The sequence below is a fragment of the Sturnus vulgaris genome, chromosome 6, assembly GCF_052056855.1.
Source record: "Sturnus vulgaris isolate bStuVul1 chromosome 6, bStuVul1.hap1, whole genome shotgun sequence".
Classification (NCBI taxonomy): domain Eukaryota; kingdom Metazoa; phylum Chordata; class Aves; order Passeriformes; family Sturnidae; genus Sturnus; species Sturnus vulgaris.
The window spans coordinates 4367863-4385425 of record NC_142248.1 but is presented as its reverse complement, the minus strand read 5'-3'; the positions used below and the strand labels follow the sequence as shown (position 1 = coordinate 4385425).

At 45.9% G+C, this 17563-nt stretch overlaps 1 protein-coding gene across 11 annotated transcripts in view; it reads right to left on the bottom strand.

Annotated features, from left to right (window-relative positions):
• The window catches only part of PPP6R3 (protein phosphatase 6 regulatory subunit 3), a 50108-nt gene extending 44210 nt beyond the window's left edge, over positions 1-5898 (bottom strand). For 5 of the 11 annotated variants that reach the window (XM_088166752.1, XM_088166756.1, XM_088166760.1 and 2 more), the window contains exon 1: positions 5774-5898. The gene's annotated coding sequence lies outside the window, so the exon portion shown is untranslated. The remainder of the gene's footprint in view (positions 1-5773) is intronic. The other 6 variants (XM_088166753.1, XM_014873556.2, XM_088166761.1 and 3 more) reach the window with 2 other exon arrangements.
• Between the last annotated feature and the right edge of the window lie 11665 nt (positions 5899-17563).

Here is a 17563-nt window from a genome sequence, read left to right as displayed (position 1 = left end):
TTTGCAAATTATAAATTTGCATTTTTGAAGCAGAGCATCAAAGCTAAGTGTAGCTGGTACTCAGTTCAGCTATGTTAAAGTTCTTTGGTTTTTGTTCTCAAAATAAGTCATATTTGAGTACAGTAGGAGGGCATACTAGATGAGGCAGACACAGGAAAAAAAATATGCTCCAGTCTATGACTGAAGTCATATTAAGACAACTGCACCTGGCCTAACTGTTGAGTAATTAAAGCAATCAAGCACTAGTGGGTTGAGAAGTAGTAAGTTCAGTCTTCAATCACATATTACTCATACCAGAGAAATTTATTAACTTCTATATTGTGACTCTAGAAGATAGCCTTAGCCCTTACAGTACAGACAAGCCTGAAAAAGACACATTTGGTTTTTTATGTTGATCATTAAGAAATGAAGATCTCTCATTAATGTTACCTTGACTATCTCCTTTATCAAATAAATTTAATTAAACACAATGTTCAGTGATCAATTTTTTGCAATTTAGATGTGGATTCAAGTTGTAACAGAGTCCATCATCAGCATCAAGTACACACAGAGAGGGATCCTTTGAGCATGTTTGCTTGTCACAGCCAACAGGAAGAACTGATACTTCATGGCCAGCTCACTGTACCTTCTACAGCTGTCCCTCACAGACAGGAAAAGACACCTCCATGTCACTACCCCCCAGAGCTGCCATGAGCAGTGACAAACTCCTCCTTGTGACAGGCAGGAAGGACACAGAAAGACAAGCGTGGCCAATGGGAACAGAACCCCCGTGCTGGTGCAGCTTCTAGGTGCACTTCCATCTACACTGACCAACAGGGACATGAAATGGACCTGGAGTTCCCAGAGACAGCAGATGCTCACATTAGTAGGAACCCCCCTTACTTAAACAGAGTCTGTTCCTGCCACCCCCACAGCTTTGGTTTAACTGTCTCTAAACTTCCCATCCTTTTCCAGGAAGTTTGGTGACAACAGCTAAAGTTGTCAAATGCAACTTATTACTTTTTATTTTCTAGAACTCTTAGCATTCACTTAGGTGGACATCCAGCAAGTTCCTCAAGACAGCAGCAGAAGAAATAACATGGATTCAAATTATGCAGTTCAAATCAGACCTGAAGTTTACAGCTAAACTCTTAAGATTGGGAACTGGTCAAAGTAATAGGTATGGTAAACAAGAACAGAATATGGACAGCACTACTTCTGCAAATCACAGAAAGAATGAGTTTTTTCACCAATACCTATGATTTTTGCCTAAATGAAACTTAAGAGTAATTGAAAAAAAAGCCACACACAATAAAACTTCACACAAAACCCCTTCCCCTCCCCCCACTAATTATATTGGAAACACAAGACTTGGTTTCCACTATACTTACAAAAAAAGCAAATAGCATTGTATTTTCACCATTTCTGTGAGAATCACTAATTGTATAAGCACTTGGCTACAAAGATGCAGAAATCCACCCCGTGGAGGCAGTGGCTTACACTCCTTTCACAATGCAAACAGTACTGAAATTATATCAACTTGTAGCAAGCAACTTGAGAGTATCTGCTACTCCCTTGTTTTCTGCTCTAACAAAAGCTTAAAGCAGTTACAATACAATGGAAAATGCAATCACACCTGCCCTAGCATTGCCTACAGCCAATGCATAAAGCACTACTTGAAGCTTTTAATCTATCAATTAGGTTACTCCCACAAGAGAGAAATGTGCAACACAACTGAGGATTAGAGTCTTAGGCTTTGCTCTTCTAAAGGAGCATCATGTACATTTACAGAATACTTCGGAAATAATGGGATTCACTTCAAAAACCCACAGCAGGAGTTAAATTTGCACAACAAAATCTTACTTTATACACTGGTATCCAGTTAGAAATCATGCCAATGGTCACTCAAGAAGGGAACTCACCCACTGTGTAACAAGGGTGGGAGGCCTGGGATTCACTTCTGTAATTAACAATCAGAATGCTTTTGGTACTGAAACAGCTATTCTACAACGTACTTAATTAACTCAGAAACTACTTTTTACTTAAAAATTTGAAGTTTTCATCCTCCATGCCAACTGTGCTTTGTCACCAAACCGGAAACCACATGGCCATCTCTCAGGCCTCACCCAGGACAGGCCTGGGCATCCTAAAAAGGCTTTAGAGATTTCTTCATGTTTAAAAGCATCTTCTGGCAGGTGACAAGAGATGGCCTATGGTGTTCCTGTGCTCATTTTCAAGAAGACCCAGTGGACACAGGCCAGAGACCACTAGGTCATGTACTCCACCTCCTTACAGACACACAACCTAAATTGCATAAGTGTTTGGAACCATCCCATTCAAAATGAAATCAGATACAATTTTAAGAGCATTCCAAGGAAACTAATCAATCCTCAAATCTCACCACTGGGCAGTTTCTGCTTGTGCACACATACATTTTTTTATTCTCCTTTTCTACTCTCCTTCCCTTCATTAATCAAATCCCCACTATGCATTTCCCAGGCACTCTTCTCTGCCATTTTGCCAACATGCCTAACAACAGAAATCTCCCCTCCAGTGGGGTGTTACAGCTTCATAAGGTTGTATGCTGAGGTGCTTTTGCTATTCTTTTCCACAGCTGGCATGCAACATATCCCACAGATTTGTCACCGAGCACTTCAAGTTCAAGAGGAAAAGATACATCCACTTAACAGAATTAAGGAATGAGTGTATGAGCTAACAGCAAGAAGAAAAAAAAGTCAAAGGGTTAGGCAGGAACTTTTTCACCTATTCCAAATCACATACAGCATTTCAAACATGCTTTTTGACATGTTATATAAGCTACTAAATAATCAAGGGTCACAAAAAGTCTTGTATTTCAGACCAACAATTTTTTTGCCAATATTATGTGAAGAGCTATTCCATAAACAGGCAAGCTTAAACCACATGTCCTCCCAGTCTTCTCAAGTCAGTCTATTCCACTTCCTGAGAAGTGTCCCAAACTAGCTATAAAGCTACATATAACATCCAAGAGTAGAAAAATATTTTACTTCAGTTGCTTAGTAGCATATAGTTTCTAAAACAGATGCTGGCACCCTGACACACTACAGAAACAATTAAATGTGCTATGCAGAGCTTTCAATATGATGTTCATGTTCTCTGTGTGTCTTCTTCTTGATCTTTCAGGCTTGCTTCCCACCCCAAAAATATCAGGGCCACTAGTTTCTGAAGTTCTTTGCTCTCTTCTTCCATCTTAACAAAATAAGAAGACACAAGCAAGATATTATTTCTCATTTACCCATATTTGTTTTATCATTGTGAAAAGTTTTGCCAAAACCAATGGCTCTACATCTTGTTCTTAGGGCAACCAAACCAGACATCTGGTCTTCTAGAATTTGGATAACAGAGTATTCCTAAAACTGGCATATGAGATAGAGTACACAGCCAGCTTAAGGATCACAGGTGAAGGTGCTGCCACAAAAGACTCATCTAGAGGACACACAACGTGCTGAAGCCATCCTGCCTCGCTACAGAAAGAGATCACTATGCTCATACCAGCACCTCTTCTGCCCCAGCACAAAAGCCATGGTTTCCACCGTGGTTCAAAAGGTCAGAAAGTAACTCACTCACCCAAGAAAAGTGAATACAAAAGTCTCCCACTTGAAAAGATGTTCTGTACTATGCTGAAACACTGAAGCTAAAAAAATGGCTTATTGCAACACAGTTACAAAGAGCAATCTTTAACTGGGGAGTTAAGTACATGCTTGAAGCTTGTTAAGCACTTCGACAAAACACGACGTTAATGGACAGAAACAAGAGTGGACCCAACACTTCTTAAACACATTTCTCCCTTCTGACTGGTTGGTTTTGAGCCAGCTCTTTAGTATTTCACAGTACATGCACGTCAAGCTTAAGCTGAGTAAATAAGCAAAGATGTTGAGCCATAACAGAGTTCACTCTCTAAACATCAGTCAATACTAAAGCTACATACACAACTTTCTGCTCTAATACGGCTAAATTCAGGCTCCACCGACTAATTCACTTGAATTTCACTCTTGGAGCACGATCTGATTCTCTGTATGGTACACAGGCTGGAGCAGCACCTCCCTTAAGTGCAAGACAGAAGCGTTCAGAAGAAAAAGTCACTTTTGCTCACTTCAGCAACTCATAGACGTGAGCAGTTTACAGGCAGTATTGTGAAGAGACACATAAAGTACTCAGTATCTTTAATTCCACAAGGGAATAACAGCTAGCTGAACTGTATTTTTAAAAAATCCAAAGCTGTGATGCTTACAGCAGCTTACATACAAATCTAACTGGCTTGTAAAGAAGCTGTAATGCACAGCACTACTTAAAGGCATTCCTGTTAAACAGGTTGCTTTTCCGGAATTTCTAAACTACAGCTTTCACTTAACTCCACGTTTCCTTGGTCATTGTAAACAGACCTCATCAACAGTTCTTCTGCCAAAAGTGGCTTCAGAAAATAAAGTTCCTTTAGTAACTCAAGACAGTACAGGATTCAATGCCTATATACTTTGCTTTCCAAACGGAAAGCAAATAAAAATACTCCCTTATGTTCAAATAATAGCATAGATGGACAAAACAGGTAATTTAAGTGAACCTAAACAAGTACTTAAAAATACAAACGATCAAGAAAAAACATGTAAACTGGATATCACTTTTGAATGGTGTCTCATTAACAATTTACATATTGAAAGGCAATTCTGCAGTGCTATTTTCTACTTGTATAATAAAGAAACTCTTGCAAGCTTCAATTAGCCCGCGTCTTGCTATTGAAAACATAAATAACACAGAGCTAAGTAACCAGAGTCTTATTTGAATGTCTGTTGCACTGGAAATAGACCATTCAATTCAAATAACTGCAGCAATCTTTCTGGAACACTGAAACAGAGAGACTTCCCATCTTTCAGCACCCCAGAAAGGAAAAAAGCACACAGGTATTTGTGTAATGCAAAGACACGCTGCACTGTTAAGAGTACATTTAGACGCATTTCACTGAAGGACATTTTAAACCTAAGTAACATTACCAGCAGTAACACAATGTTTCATTTTTAAGTTGTCAACATCTCAAAGGATCCCTTCCAAAAGCTATCCACCTACTCCTAAGTTTTCTCCACTCTTCCACTCAGAACATTTTTTTAAAATAGCAACACACCCATTCAAAGTATCCTACTGTTCTGACTTAAACAACATTTATGCTGACAGAAATGATCTTTACCCTCAATTGCACTTATGTCATACAAGATAGTCTCATATGACACTAAATAGACTAAAACACTAATTCTCTCTTACACTTTGGAAAGTTCTTAGCAACCAACACAAAACAAAACCAGAAAAACCTGGCAGGTTCAAAGTGAGATTTTGCCAAACGCATTTAAGAGCGGTTAAAGCTTACCCAAACACTGCTACGCTCTTAAAACATTTCATTTCACAGAAGCCGCCTTACTAAAGGCCCAGAACAAGCCAGCCGTCCCAGCAGAGAGCCCCGCGCGGCAGCCGGGGGCAGGAGCGGCGGCGGGCAGGGAGGGCTCCGCGCTGCGGCCCGGCCTCGCCGCCGCGCCCCGGCCCCGCGCTCCGCAACCGCGCCCCGGCCGCTCCGGGCGCCGCGCCGCGGGCGCGGGAGGCCGCGCACAGCCGGCCCCGGCAGCCCCCGGCCCGGTGCCGCCCGAGCAGCGCCCGGAGCCCCCGCACGGCCGTCAGCGGGCGCCAGGCCCGCGCCGCCGGAGAGGAGCCGCCGCCGCAGCGCTGCTCCCCTGGAAGCGGCAGAGCGGAGATCACGGTGCCGTCCCGGCCGTACCTCGGCAGCGCGTCCCCCGCCACAGGCCCCGGGTGCCTCCGCTCAGGCGGGAAAACCTCCACTCGCCACCATCACCGACGCTCCAAGATGGCGGACATGGCAGCTCCGGCGAGCCCTCCTCTGCCTCCGCCCACCTGCCAATCACCTCTCCCCGGCACCGCCCTTCTCCCCGCTTCGCGCCTTCCTATTGGGCGCCGTGCGGAGCTCGGCCTCTCATTGGCTGCCTGGCCAATGTCGGTCTCCCGGCTATGCGGCTGCCACAGGGTGGGACGCGGATGGCGGCGGGCTCTCGGCTTCCCGTTGGCCACTCAGTGCATGGGGCGGGTGCACCTCGATTCCCACCTTCCCGGCCTAGCAACAAGGCAACGTCACGCTGACAGGCGTTTCTCTCGTCCAATAGAAAAAGCAGATTCCTTTTAAAAATAAACCCGTTCCGTCCAATCCGCAGCCGAGGCGCTGCGAGGCCGCGGCGGGCGGGGGCCAGCGGTGGCGTCCGTCCCGCAGCTTCACCCGCCGCGCCTCGCCATTGGCCAGCGCGCGGGGCCACGCCCCCAGGGCGCGCGCGGGCGCCAAACTGCCTGACAACAGGGCGGCGGCGCGCGAGGGGCCGCGGGGGGGCCCGGTGTCACAGCGCCCGGTGTCACAGGGCCCGGTGTCACAGCGCTCGGTGTCACAGCGCCCGGTGTCACAGCGCTCGGTGTCACAGGGCCCGGTGCCAGAGCGCCCGCCCGGGATGCCCGAGGCAGCGGAATCGGTGCCCGCCTGTGAGGTGGGCCCGGTGTCAGAGCGCCCGCCCGGGGTCAGGGTGCCCGCCCTCTCCACCGGCGGGACCTGCCCTTTCTGAGCCTGCCTCCGAGCAGGTGGCCCTGAGGCCTCCGACGCCGCCTGAGATCCGGCAGTGCGTGTTTTATAAAACCATAGGATCGTTAAGGTTGGAAATGACCTACCTTTAAGGTGATCGAGTCCAGGCGTCAGCCAGCAACACCGCCTCGCTTACCACTAAACCATGTCCCCAGGGTCCGCCTGCCTTTTGAACACTTTCAGGGATTTTGATTGCACCACTTCCCCGGGAAGCCTGTTCTAATTCATGACCATTTTTTCAGTGAAGACATTTTTCCTAATATCCAATCTAAACCTCCCCTGGCACAACTTGAGGCCATTTCCTCTCATCCATGTCACTTTTTAGCTGGGAGAAGAGGCCAACCCCCCGTGGCTACAGCCTCCTGTCAGGCAGTTTAGAGATAAGTGAGAAGGTTTCCCTTGACCCTCCTTTTCCCCAGGCTGAACACCCCCAGCTCCTCACAGGGCTTGTGCTCCAGAGCCTTTCCTTCTCTGGACACAACCCAGCACCTCGGTGTCTTTCCTGTAGTGAGGGGCCCAGAACTGGACACAGCACTCAAGGTGTGGCCTCACCAGGGCCCAGTGCAGGGGGACAGCCACTGCCCTGGCCCAGCTGGCCACACTATTCCCAACACAGCCCGAAGTGCTCTGGAATGACCGTGTGTGAGATCCGGGGTGTATGCTGTGCCTCAGCCTTGGCAAAAACCCTGGCTGCCACCTGCACTGCTGCCCTGCTCTGCTGAGCATGGCGGGCCAGGGCCTCTGCTGGAAAGCTCAGGTGGCACACACCTGAGCAGGAGGCACACACCTGAACAGGTGACACACACCTGAGCAGGAGGCACACACCTGAGCAGGAGGCACACACCTGAACAGGTGACACACACCTGAACAGGCGGCACACACCTGAGCAGGAGGCACACACCTGAACAGGTGACACACACCTGAACAGGCGGCACACACCTGAGCAGGAGGCACACACCTGAACAGGTGACACACACCTGAACAGGCGGCACACACCTGAGCAGGTGACACACACCTGAACAGGTGACACACACCTGAACAGGCAGCACACACCTCAGCCTCTTGTGCCCCACAGCTGGCACAGGACACCCACGGTGTGTGTTGAGCACCCTGTGTCCTAAAGACACAAACAAATTCTGGCCTGCCAGGATGCTTTTGGCCTTCCCTCACAAAGCCTCCTGAATCACCTGTGCCCAGAAAGGTGGTGACCCCTCCGGCTGCAGCCCCTTGGCCCCTCAGGGCAGCCTCCCAGGTTTTAGAATGTCACAGTGAGGATGGCACCCATGTCCCTGTTGGAGACCACCCAGCCGTGGTCAGCAGCACATCGCCTGTGGGCTGCAGGTTACCATCAGGTACCTGCCTTGCCTGGTGTCCACAGGTTTTGTCTGGTTTTGCTGGGCTTTTGCCTGCCTTCAATGGGATTTTGTCAGGTTTCAATGTGGTTTCTCGTTTAAAGGGCATGGGCTAGTTAAGGCAAGGACTCATAAATTTATTTATTTACACTGGGGAAAGAAACAGAGCTGAAAAGATAGTTCAGCATTAGGATAGTTCTTGCAGGCCCCTCGTGTAGATGACATGAATACTGAAGAGTAGAACTGGGTTTATTTCATGTACTGAAGGGAGGGGGAAACAATATATTTCTTTAACTTCATTATGAATCAACCGTCTAGAAAAAAGCAACTAAAAAACAACTGCGAATCTTCACATCTTTCACTTGCTCAGCTGACAAAGTTAAGCTCAGTACAGCTGTACTTACATCTTACTGCAAAACATTCAGCAGGTCTGTTCCCATTTAGTCAAAGCTAGTGATATTACAAAGAGACAAATATTGAAGGTGCTGCTGCAGAAAGTAGCACCTTTTTCAGGAGAGAAACAGTGATCCAAGCTAGAAATGGGCTCAAACCTTGGTTTACAAGAATAAGGTGCTAATGGGAGCCTGTCTCTACATAAAACATCTTGGGGTTTGGACAAAGGGACAGTGTAATAGCAGTGTAAACACTTTACAGCGTTTGCTTACCTTTCGTGATTGTCCTTTTCAGATCAGAGGGACTCCACATCTTCACAATGGTATTCTGTTCAAGAATTTCAAAATAGGATATAGGCTGCTTGGGGTCTCTCTAAATACAGAAAAATAGGTTAAGGCGTTTGCTTCTAAGAAAAAGGTAGCTACCAGATATACAACAGCTGCAAACAGGCTAACGTGGCCTGGCCTTTGTGCTTTGTCCAGAAACTCTTGCCAGCAGCTCAGGTGCTTGGTTTCATAATGCTTATTGCATAAAAAGCTGGCCACCGTGTCAGGTTTCTTTGTGTTCCTGCGTCTTTCCTACCAACTGACCAAGCTTTGGCTCCTGTCCTCTCTGCAGGCATGACTGGTTCTCCCAAAGACTGAGCTGCAGTGTGGATTATCCTACTAAGAGCTGTGTTTGTGCTTGCTCCCCTTCAGTATATGATGGCACATCCCTGGTTTACAAAACCCCTGTCGACAGGAGCCCTCCCCAAGCTGTGAGCCTGGTGGGTTGTTTCTGTTAATAGGATGTTGTTGGCTGCCAGCACAGACACATGATCATCTATCTCATTCTGCCTGAATAAGTTACTGGAGCCGCAGCAATTATGGATACATGTGATCTTAATGTGTCACAAACACATGGTAAAATCTCAGCAGCATGAAATGTATTTGCTGATATCTACTGCATGGACTTACATAGGTCTCTGAGTGTGCAGCCTGGCTTTTGCTTTCTTTTTCATGCAAGCAGATTTATTTAGTAAAATGTACCAAAAAAAAAGTATTATCCTCAAAACAATCACCATTAAATGGGACATTGTTTCTTTATTCATTATTTCAGCTGGTGGTCAGCCCAGAAAGCTCTCTAGACTTTGTTCCATATTTATTTTAGCTGTCTTCTTTTTGTTTTCTTTCCTTTCACTGTGTCTGGTTTTTTTTTGGGAGGTGGTTTTGTTTATGTCATGCCACTTGCTTGTTCCAGCTGAGATTACCTGCACTACCCACAACAAATGGAGATTTCACAATATAAAGTGTGTAGAGGCAGTTCTGGTTGTGTTGTCAATGCCAGTGTGTAGAAAAGACACTGGAAATTGTGAGTAGAGACTTAACAGCAAAGAATGGGACTAAATAATGGATGGATGGATGAGTGTACCATGTTAAATGGCACCCCTAGGACAAGCAGGTAGGTTGTTAAAAGGATAATGAGATTATTTTATATATATATATAATACAGCAAGCATCAGAAGTAGTATCTGGAGTGGGGATTAATAGCTTGAGTGTAGAACAGCTAAACAATAAAATAGTTAGGTACCTAGTGTAGTTCCTGTAAATTTTAAGCATGTCCTCACAGATAATTAAGTGTTAAACTTTGCTGCTGTGGCCACATCGTATACTGTGAGCAGATGTGCCCTGGCAGCAAGGGATGCATCTCAACTCAGAAGAGGCAGGATAATATTTGCACTGGCACATATATGATTTTCAAGGGTCCTATCACCACCATCACAACTCCAGAAAAGTTTGAGACTTCATAGGCCCTGGTTTTATCTTAGAGATTTCCTATCAATGTATTTCTAAATCTTGATTTTGTGCAATTATTTTTTAAAATTACAACCGTCCAGATGAAACTGCCATTACCATATAAGTTGCTGTGCCAGGACAGAACTACCTCAAGGTAGAAACACTTCATGTCTACAAAGAGGACCTCAAACCACTACAGAACAACTGGGAAAACGGGGAGGTTTTGTGGCTTGCCCAACATGACACAGTAACCTGAACCAGAGGCAAATGAGTGAAATCCCAGTCCTTTATCCCTGGGAGTTATGTGCAAATCTCCACACCATTCCTGTGCCTGTGATTACAGGCAAATCAGAAGCAGAAACCTAGACTGCTTTAGGTGACTGTAGTATTTTATTGCTGGCAGGGGAGCTCTAACTTTTAGTCAATGGACCTGAAGCTTGATGGTGTTTTACTAAATCACTAAGCTAGGGTTTCAAGTGTCAGTGATGGTTGCTGCCTGTGGCACTTTGAGAGACAGCACTTGTGATGAATTCCTCTGCTCCCTCGAGGAAGCCACTTCCTCATCATAAAATGAGAGGCAAATTTAAAAATTACAAATAATCTGCCTGCTCAGTCGCTGTCACCCCATCAAAGGATGCTGGGCTTGTCTCCTCAGCGTGCACCTTTAACCCCTCAGCCATAGCTGTGCTCTCTCCAGGAGCTGGTGGGCTCCCTGCAGGTGCCAGGGGAAGCGTTCCTTAGGGCTTGCTGTGACTCAGCAGCTCTGCCACACCTTGGAGAACAAACCTGTCTTCCCAAGAGTGGCACAGCCTGCCAAGCCAGCTTGTCCTGTGGCTCTGCAATTGCTGGATGTGACAGCAGAGGTGGGCAGGCAGGACTGTAGCCTTTCAGCAGCATTTCACCATTAGCTGCTGCTGCTCTTACACAGTCATAATGTCAATCCGTGAGCACGTGAGGTGTGTTTCTGCTCCAGCTCTGCCAAGACAACCATAGTCCTGTCCCTACCAACACGTTGTTGTCTTCCCTTTTGTCCTCCCAGGGCAGCTGAGGGACCCTATGAGGGGTTATTTGAGTTTCCCACAGGCACAGGGAAGCATGAGTGCCTGCAAGGCAATGGGAACACCTGCACGCAGGTCTGGAGCTGAGCCTCCCCACTGGTGATATCTGGCTGTTCAATCAACTCAGGCATAAAATGAAGTCATAGCTTAACCTCTTTTAATCTGGTTGAGGTTCACTCTTCCGAGCCCTGACAAGTTACATGTAGGGAATAGACATAGAAAAAGCAGGACAACTGGGTGCCTTGCACCACAGTCCCCATCTCTGTTAACACTGAATGAATATTTGTAGAGTAAGGTCAGCCAAGACAGAAACCTCTCTGGTTTAAACATAGCCCTTACAAAATCCATTCTTTCTCTTATAGTTGAGGAGAGACTAAAGCCTATTAAGGAGTTTTAATGATTTAATATTTAGCCCAACATGTTATTAAAATTGCGAAAACTAAGTAGCTTTAAGAAGAGAGAAGGAGCATTTCTGAACAATAACTTCATGGTTATGCTCCTGAGAGTGAACATGGATGTTTGCCTGCACCAAACCCACAAGTTAATCCATTTAGTTGAAACAAAATGTTCAAGTTCAGTTTTCTAATCTCATTTCAAGCATTGATCCTATTAGCATTTCTAAGGCAAAGCTGCTGGGGAGTAGGGTAGGACCTCCATACCATGCCTGTGGCTCTGCTGGAAAGAACATAGGCGTGGAGGAAAGTTTTGGCACCAGCCCATTTTGTTTTCACTTGAGTGCTTTGGCCATCCCTCTTCTATCTCCGTGGGAGGGCATATATCAGTTTTGGTGATCCTTTTCTCCCACCTGCCCAACACTAGCAATCAATGGCATATCACCTGGGAGCAAAAAGCAGGCAGAACCTGTTAGCTTTGCTGACCTGCTAGCAAAGTGCACAGTGTGAGCTCAGCATGCAGGTGTGGGAGCCTGCTGGGTGGCTGCACAGGAAAGCTGTCCTGACTAATCAACCCCATCCCTTTTGGGATGGATCCTCTCTTTTTCTGAGAGCATGCTGAAGGCTGCCAGCAGTATGGGCAAAGCATTAATTTCTTCCCATCCGTTTTCTAAAAGAGCAGAGGAAACAGTGATTGGTGAGGGTGTGATCAAGAGGCAATTTGACACTATTTGTTGGAAGCTCCATATATCTTATTACGTTGGAAAATGGGTGAAGAAATGGAAGCCTAATGATCCTAAACATTAGGCCCTGTCCCCATATATATGCAGGGTGGTTTCCCTTGAGCCTTTGGATTATTTTGTCCAGATAAAAGGGCTGGAGGCTTACAGTTTAGGTCCCATCCAAACATAACACTTAGAATCATAGGGAACAGGGGAAAACCTGGTTACATCACTCATTAACATCAGAAGCAAATTATTCTCTAGTAATAAAACAGGGTGTGTACTGTAAGCAGAAGAAATAATGTGTAGTTACCAACAAGCATCTGAGGCTGAAGCCCAAGTTTAGGGATAAAGACGAGCAGAACTTAACTTAATATCCACTAAACAGCATACACGTGCAGCACCCAGTGCAGGTCCAGAGAAGTTGTCTTGAATGACTGGTGTACAGCACTGCTCATCCTTCTCTGGTCCTAACTGACCTGACAGGAGCCTGGCAGCACATTGCCACCCCAGGAGAGCTTGTAATCTGGTGATTATAGGTACATTTGGGAGGTGCAGGTTGAAATTTCCATGGCAAAAAGAAGGGATTGGGAGCTAAACCACAATCTCATTAAGGCTTGTATAAAAGGGGCACCCATCTCCATTTGTTTTCCCTCTGGCTATGCTTCAAAAGAAAACATACCCAGCAACTCTTGAGCTGTAAAGAATCCAGTATCCTGGAAGTAGGCCTAGGATTTGGGATGCTGACCAAACTGAGCTCCTGGGGACTCAGAGAGCTTCTGCACCACGATTCAGATGTCACCTGCTTGGCCCTCTCAGGGCCCTCCCAGGGATTTTTTGATACCTCAAAACTCACAGAGCAGCTGAGCAGGAGGATTGCAGGGTTGCAGTTTTAGACTGCAGTGTCTTAATCCCATTTCAAGCAATAAAATGCTTTTGATACAGATACTAATATGACAGAGGAGAAAAGAGAGAAGAAAGCTGCTAGACAAGTACTTGAATACAGATCCCAGGAGAGAGAGAGTACATTTTCCTTTTGCTTCATTAGATGTGCACTGGGTACTGGTTTTCTTATGTAGTTACCCATTAAAAAAATGTCACACCGTTCAGCAGCAGTGCTAATTACCAGCACAACCACATGACCACTCTGGTCTAATGATAGTCCTAAGCCCATGTTATCTTTTAATAGCTAAGCTGATTAAACTAGCACAGAGGAAAAACAAGTTAGAGAAATTACCTTCATGGTACTTCTCCTAGGAAAATTAAGGTGCTTTTCAAGTGTGCAAAGTGCATGTATTTTGTCATTTCCCAGCCAGCCATGATACAGCTGCCTAGTAACTACTGAGTTCCTGTGAAATGGTAGCAGGGGACTGAAAGAAATAATAGGAACAGGCTGGATTATCCAGGCAAACTTGTGAACACAGCCACCTAATCAGGTGCATGCCATAAGCAGCAGTTGCAGGTTATTTTTGCTTTAAGCTTTTTCTTTCTCTTCTCTTTCTTCCCCTTCAACTCCACCATGGAAAAGGGTGTGTCATTCCCCCAAACTGGTCGAGATGATAACTTGTACATAGTTTAAATACTGCAACCTTGAAATACAGAGCCAAACTCTGTTTTTAAGCCGTTGTTCCACTGGGTAGGAAGGAACAAAGGAAGATGTTTCCCTGTCTCAATGCCGGGAAGGACCACTATGATCCACTGACCCATCTTTTGAGAACTACGATGACTAAATGAACAAAGAAAAGACAAGATGGAAAGATTACCTTCACAGTACCTCAAGGAAAATTCAGATGCTTTCTTTATCTCAGCCCCATTCTCTTCCTATCTGTCCTGACCTGCTGCCCTCGTGGTGTGGAACACATATGCAAAGATGAGGAATGCCTGTCAAAAGGATTAGGCTTCTAAAAAGTCTAAGTGAGTGCAATTAACTCTGCAGGTAGTTCCCATGTCTAAGATGGGAAATGTCTTGCAGAGACCTCATGACCCACTTGAAAATGCTTATTTAAGCCTTTTTAAATTAGGAAAGTGGCACAGGCTCACTAAGGATGTCATATCCAGGCTGAACAGAGCTTGAATTAACCTTAGGATGGGTCAAGATAGATGCCAGAATGCCAGGGTAGTTTTCCAGCCCCTGCTCGAGAGCAAATATCTCCAAACTCGATTGATCTCACCAAAGACTTGGCTGTAGCAAATGTGTAACACTCCCTGAGTCCCCCTCCAAGTCTGGATTTTAGATAGCTGATTTAATTCCTCATGTCTGAGAATTTCATCTGACAGCTTCTTTCCAAAGAGGAATTTACTGTTGTTGTGAAAGAAATAGGACATCAATTAATAAGAGTTTTTAAACTGTGCTTGGAACATCCCGCACCAGAGAGCACTGAAGAGTGCCTGGTAGCTGTTCTGTGATACCCTCAAATAGATAAACCCCTCACCCATATGCTTTCTGCAGCATCTAAAGTATTTCAGAAGTTTCTCATTAAAGCATTTAAAAATCTGTAAAGGTTAAGAAATATTCTGTTTTCTGAGCAAATTATGCAAAATAATAAGAGTCCTTTGTTTTTTCTTACCTGAAATATCTTTTGTGTTACAGCAAGTCCAATAGCTTTTATCCTTTGGGGATAATGGAGTGTCAGGAGTGATCATTATGTGCTGAAGCTGCTTTTATGTCTATCAGAATTTGTCCTCAATTTTTTTTTCCAATAACTTCGGAATTATAAATACTGAATGACTGTACCCTGACCTGACTGGAGAAACCCACCTAATTTCCTGTATCTCATCTCCTTCTCATCCCATCTGTCCTGACCTTCTTGCCCTCATAGCATGAGATTAGGTTCCTGAAAAGTGTAGGTGATTGCAACTAACTCTTCGTGTAATTTCAACATCTGAGGAAGGGAATGCCTTGCAGAGACCACCTGACCTGCTTCAGTCATGCTGTGGGAACTTTTCATGTTAAGAGAGACACAGGCACACTACCTCAGAAGTATTTACAAGTGTCTGTTTTACAAGGACTCACAAAGGCATCAACGGGAGTTAGTACTTAGCCTAAATAATGAGAGTCTAGGCCTAAATAATGTGCATAAGGCTGCTGAGAAAAACCTGGAACATCTGTCCAAGCCTTGCATGTGGATAATAAGCGAAATTCTGCTTTTATTTGGTCTTTTTTGTACCACTGTTTTCTTTTTCATTAACCCGAATATGTGATTATATATATATGTTTATAAAATATATTTTTAAAATTAGTCTTAATTAATAGCTCTATACGGGGGTGTTAGAAAAGCTGTGTGTGTACTTGGAGGATTTCTGTCCGGCTTCTAAGGCTCATTCCTTGCTCTATTACTTGGCTTTGTTTGTGCATTGATGTAGTGTCGATTTTCAATCACCCCCCCGAGGCAGAAATAGGTGACCTACTTTTCAGCCCTGGACATCTGCTAATGTAGCCCTCCCTCCCTCTGTCCTTTAACCCCTTCTTCCCTCCTTCTGTCTCTGCAGAGCATATGGTGTCTCCCAGCCCTTCCAGGGAGCCGTGGCTATCCTGCAGACTCCTTTAGGACCGTGGGGACTGCTCTGCAGCAACAGGCAGATAATCTAGGAGGGCAATGCTGGGGCAGGACTGCACACACAATATCAAAGAGGCTTGCAGCTCTGCCTCTGTGCTACAGAATGTCACCTCAATAGCATCCCAAAAGCCACCCAGGCACAGGCACCAGCTGGAAAGTCCCAGGACACCTCACGTCCTCCTCACAGCCACCCAACCACTTCAGGGCTGACTAAAAGTTAAAGCAAGTTATGGTGTCTCCATAGAGTTTTGCCTTTCACAGAGGCAGTGCTTCCTCCCAGAGGCTCCTCTGTTATCACTGAAGCAGATATTGGGCGTTGCCTTGTAATCTGCCTCAACAGCAGTCTGTAGTGTCCTGGCTCGACCCTTCCTTGCCCTGTGTTAGGAACTTTCAGCTAGAGGCAGCAGGGCTGTTTGCTTGCACTGTGGATTTTTTAGGCAGTGCCAAATTCGTGCTTTGGCTCTGGATGGTAGGCAGTAATCTGCAAGATTGTCCAGGCTCTGGCCTTGCTGGCCCCCAGCATTTGCAGATTTGCAGGTCAATAGTGACAAAGGATGTGGAAAGGACAGTGCTACTTAATGCCTTCTTTGCCTCAGTCTTTAATAGCAAGAGGTGTTCTCCAGGTACCCAGCCCCCTGAGCTGGAAGGCAGAGATGGGGAGCAGAATGAAGCCCCCATAATCCAGGAGACAATGCTCAGTGCCCTGCTACACATCTAGATACACACAAGCCTATAGCCCTGATGGGATCCACCGAGGGCACTGAGGAGCTGGTGGAAGAGTTTGCCAAGACAATTCCAATCATTTGTCAGCTGTCCTGGTGAACCAGGGGGGTCCCAGCTGGCTGAAGTCAGCAACTGTACTGCTCATCTACAGGAAGGCTCAGGAGGAGGATTTGGGGAACTGCAGACCTGACCCTGGTGCCAGGGAAGGTCACGGAGCAGATTGCCCTGAGTGCCAGCATGTGGCACATACTGGACAACCAAGGCATCAGGCATGGCCAGGATGGGTTTCTGAAAGCAGCTGGGAGGCTGCTTGACCAACCTGACCTCCTTCTGTGACAAGGTGATCTGTCTAGTGGATGATGGAAAGGCTGTGGATGTGTCTACATGGACTTTAGTAAAGTGTTTGACAGCTTTTTCCACAGGATTGTCCTGGGGAAACTGGCTGCTCATGGCTTGGATGTGTGAACTCTTTGCTCAGTAGAAAATTTACTGGATGGTTGCCCCAGAGATGGTGGTGACTGGAGTTAAATCCAGGTGGTGGCTGTTCAGAGGTGGTGTTTCCCCCAGGCTCAGTGTTGGGGCTAGTCCTGTTTGATATCTTTATCAATGATCTGGATGAGGGGATGGAGTACCCTCAGTCAGCTCACAGATGACACCAAGCTGGGTTGGAGCATTGATCTTCTGGAGGGTAGGAAGGCTCTGCAGAGGAATCTGGACAGGCTGGATGGATGGGACAAAGCCAATTGCATGAGGTTCAAGGTGAAATGCCAGGTCCTGCCCTTGGGTGACAATAAACCAGTGTAATGCTACAGGCTGGGGGAAAAGCTGTCAGGTAGAAAAGCACATGAGGGTGCTGGTTGTCAGGAGGTGAACATGAGCCAGCAGTGCCCAGGTGGCCTTCAATGGCATCCTGGCCATCAGAAATAGTGTGGCCAGCAGGACCAGGGAAAGGATCTG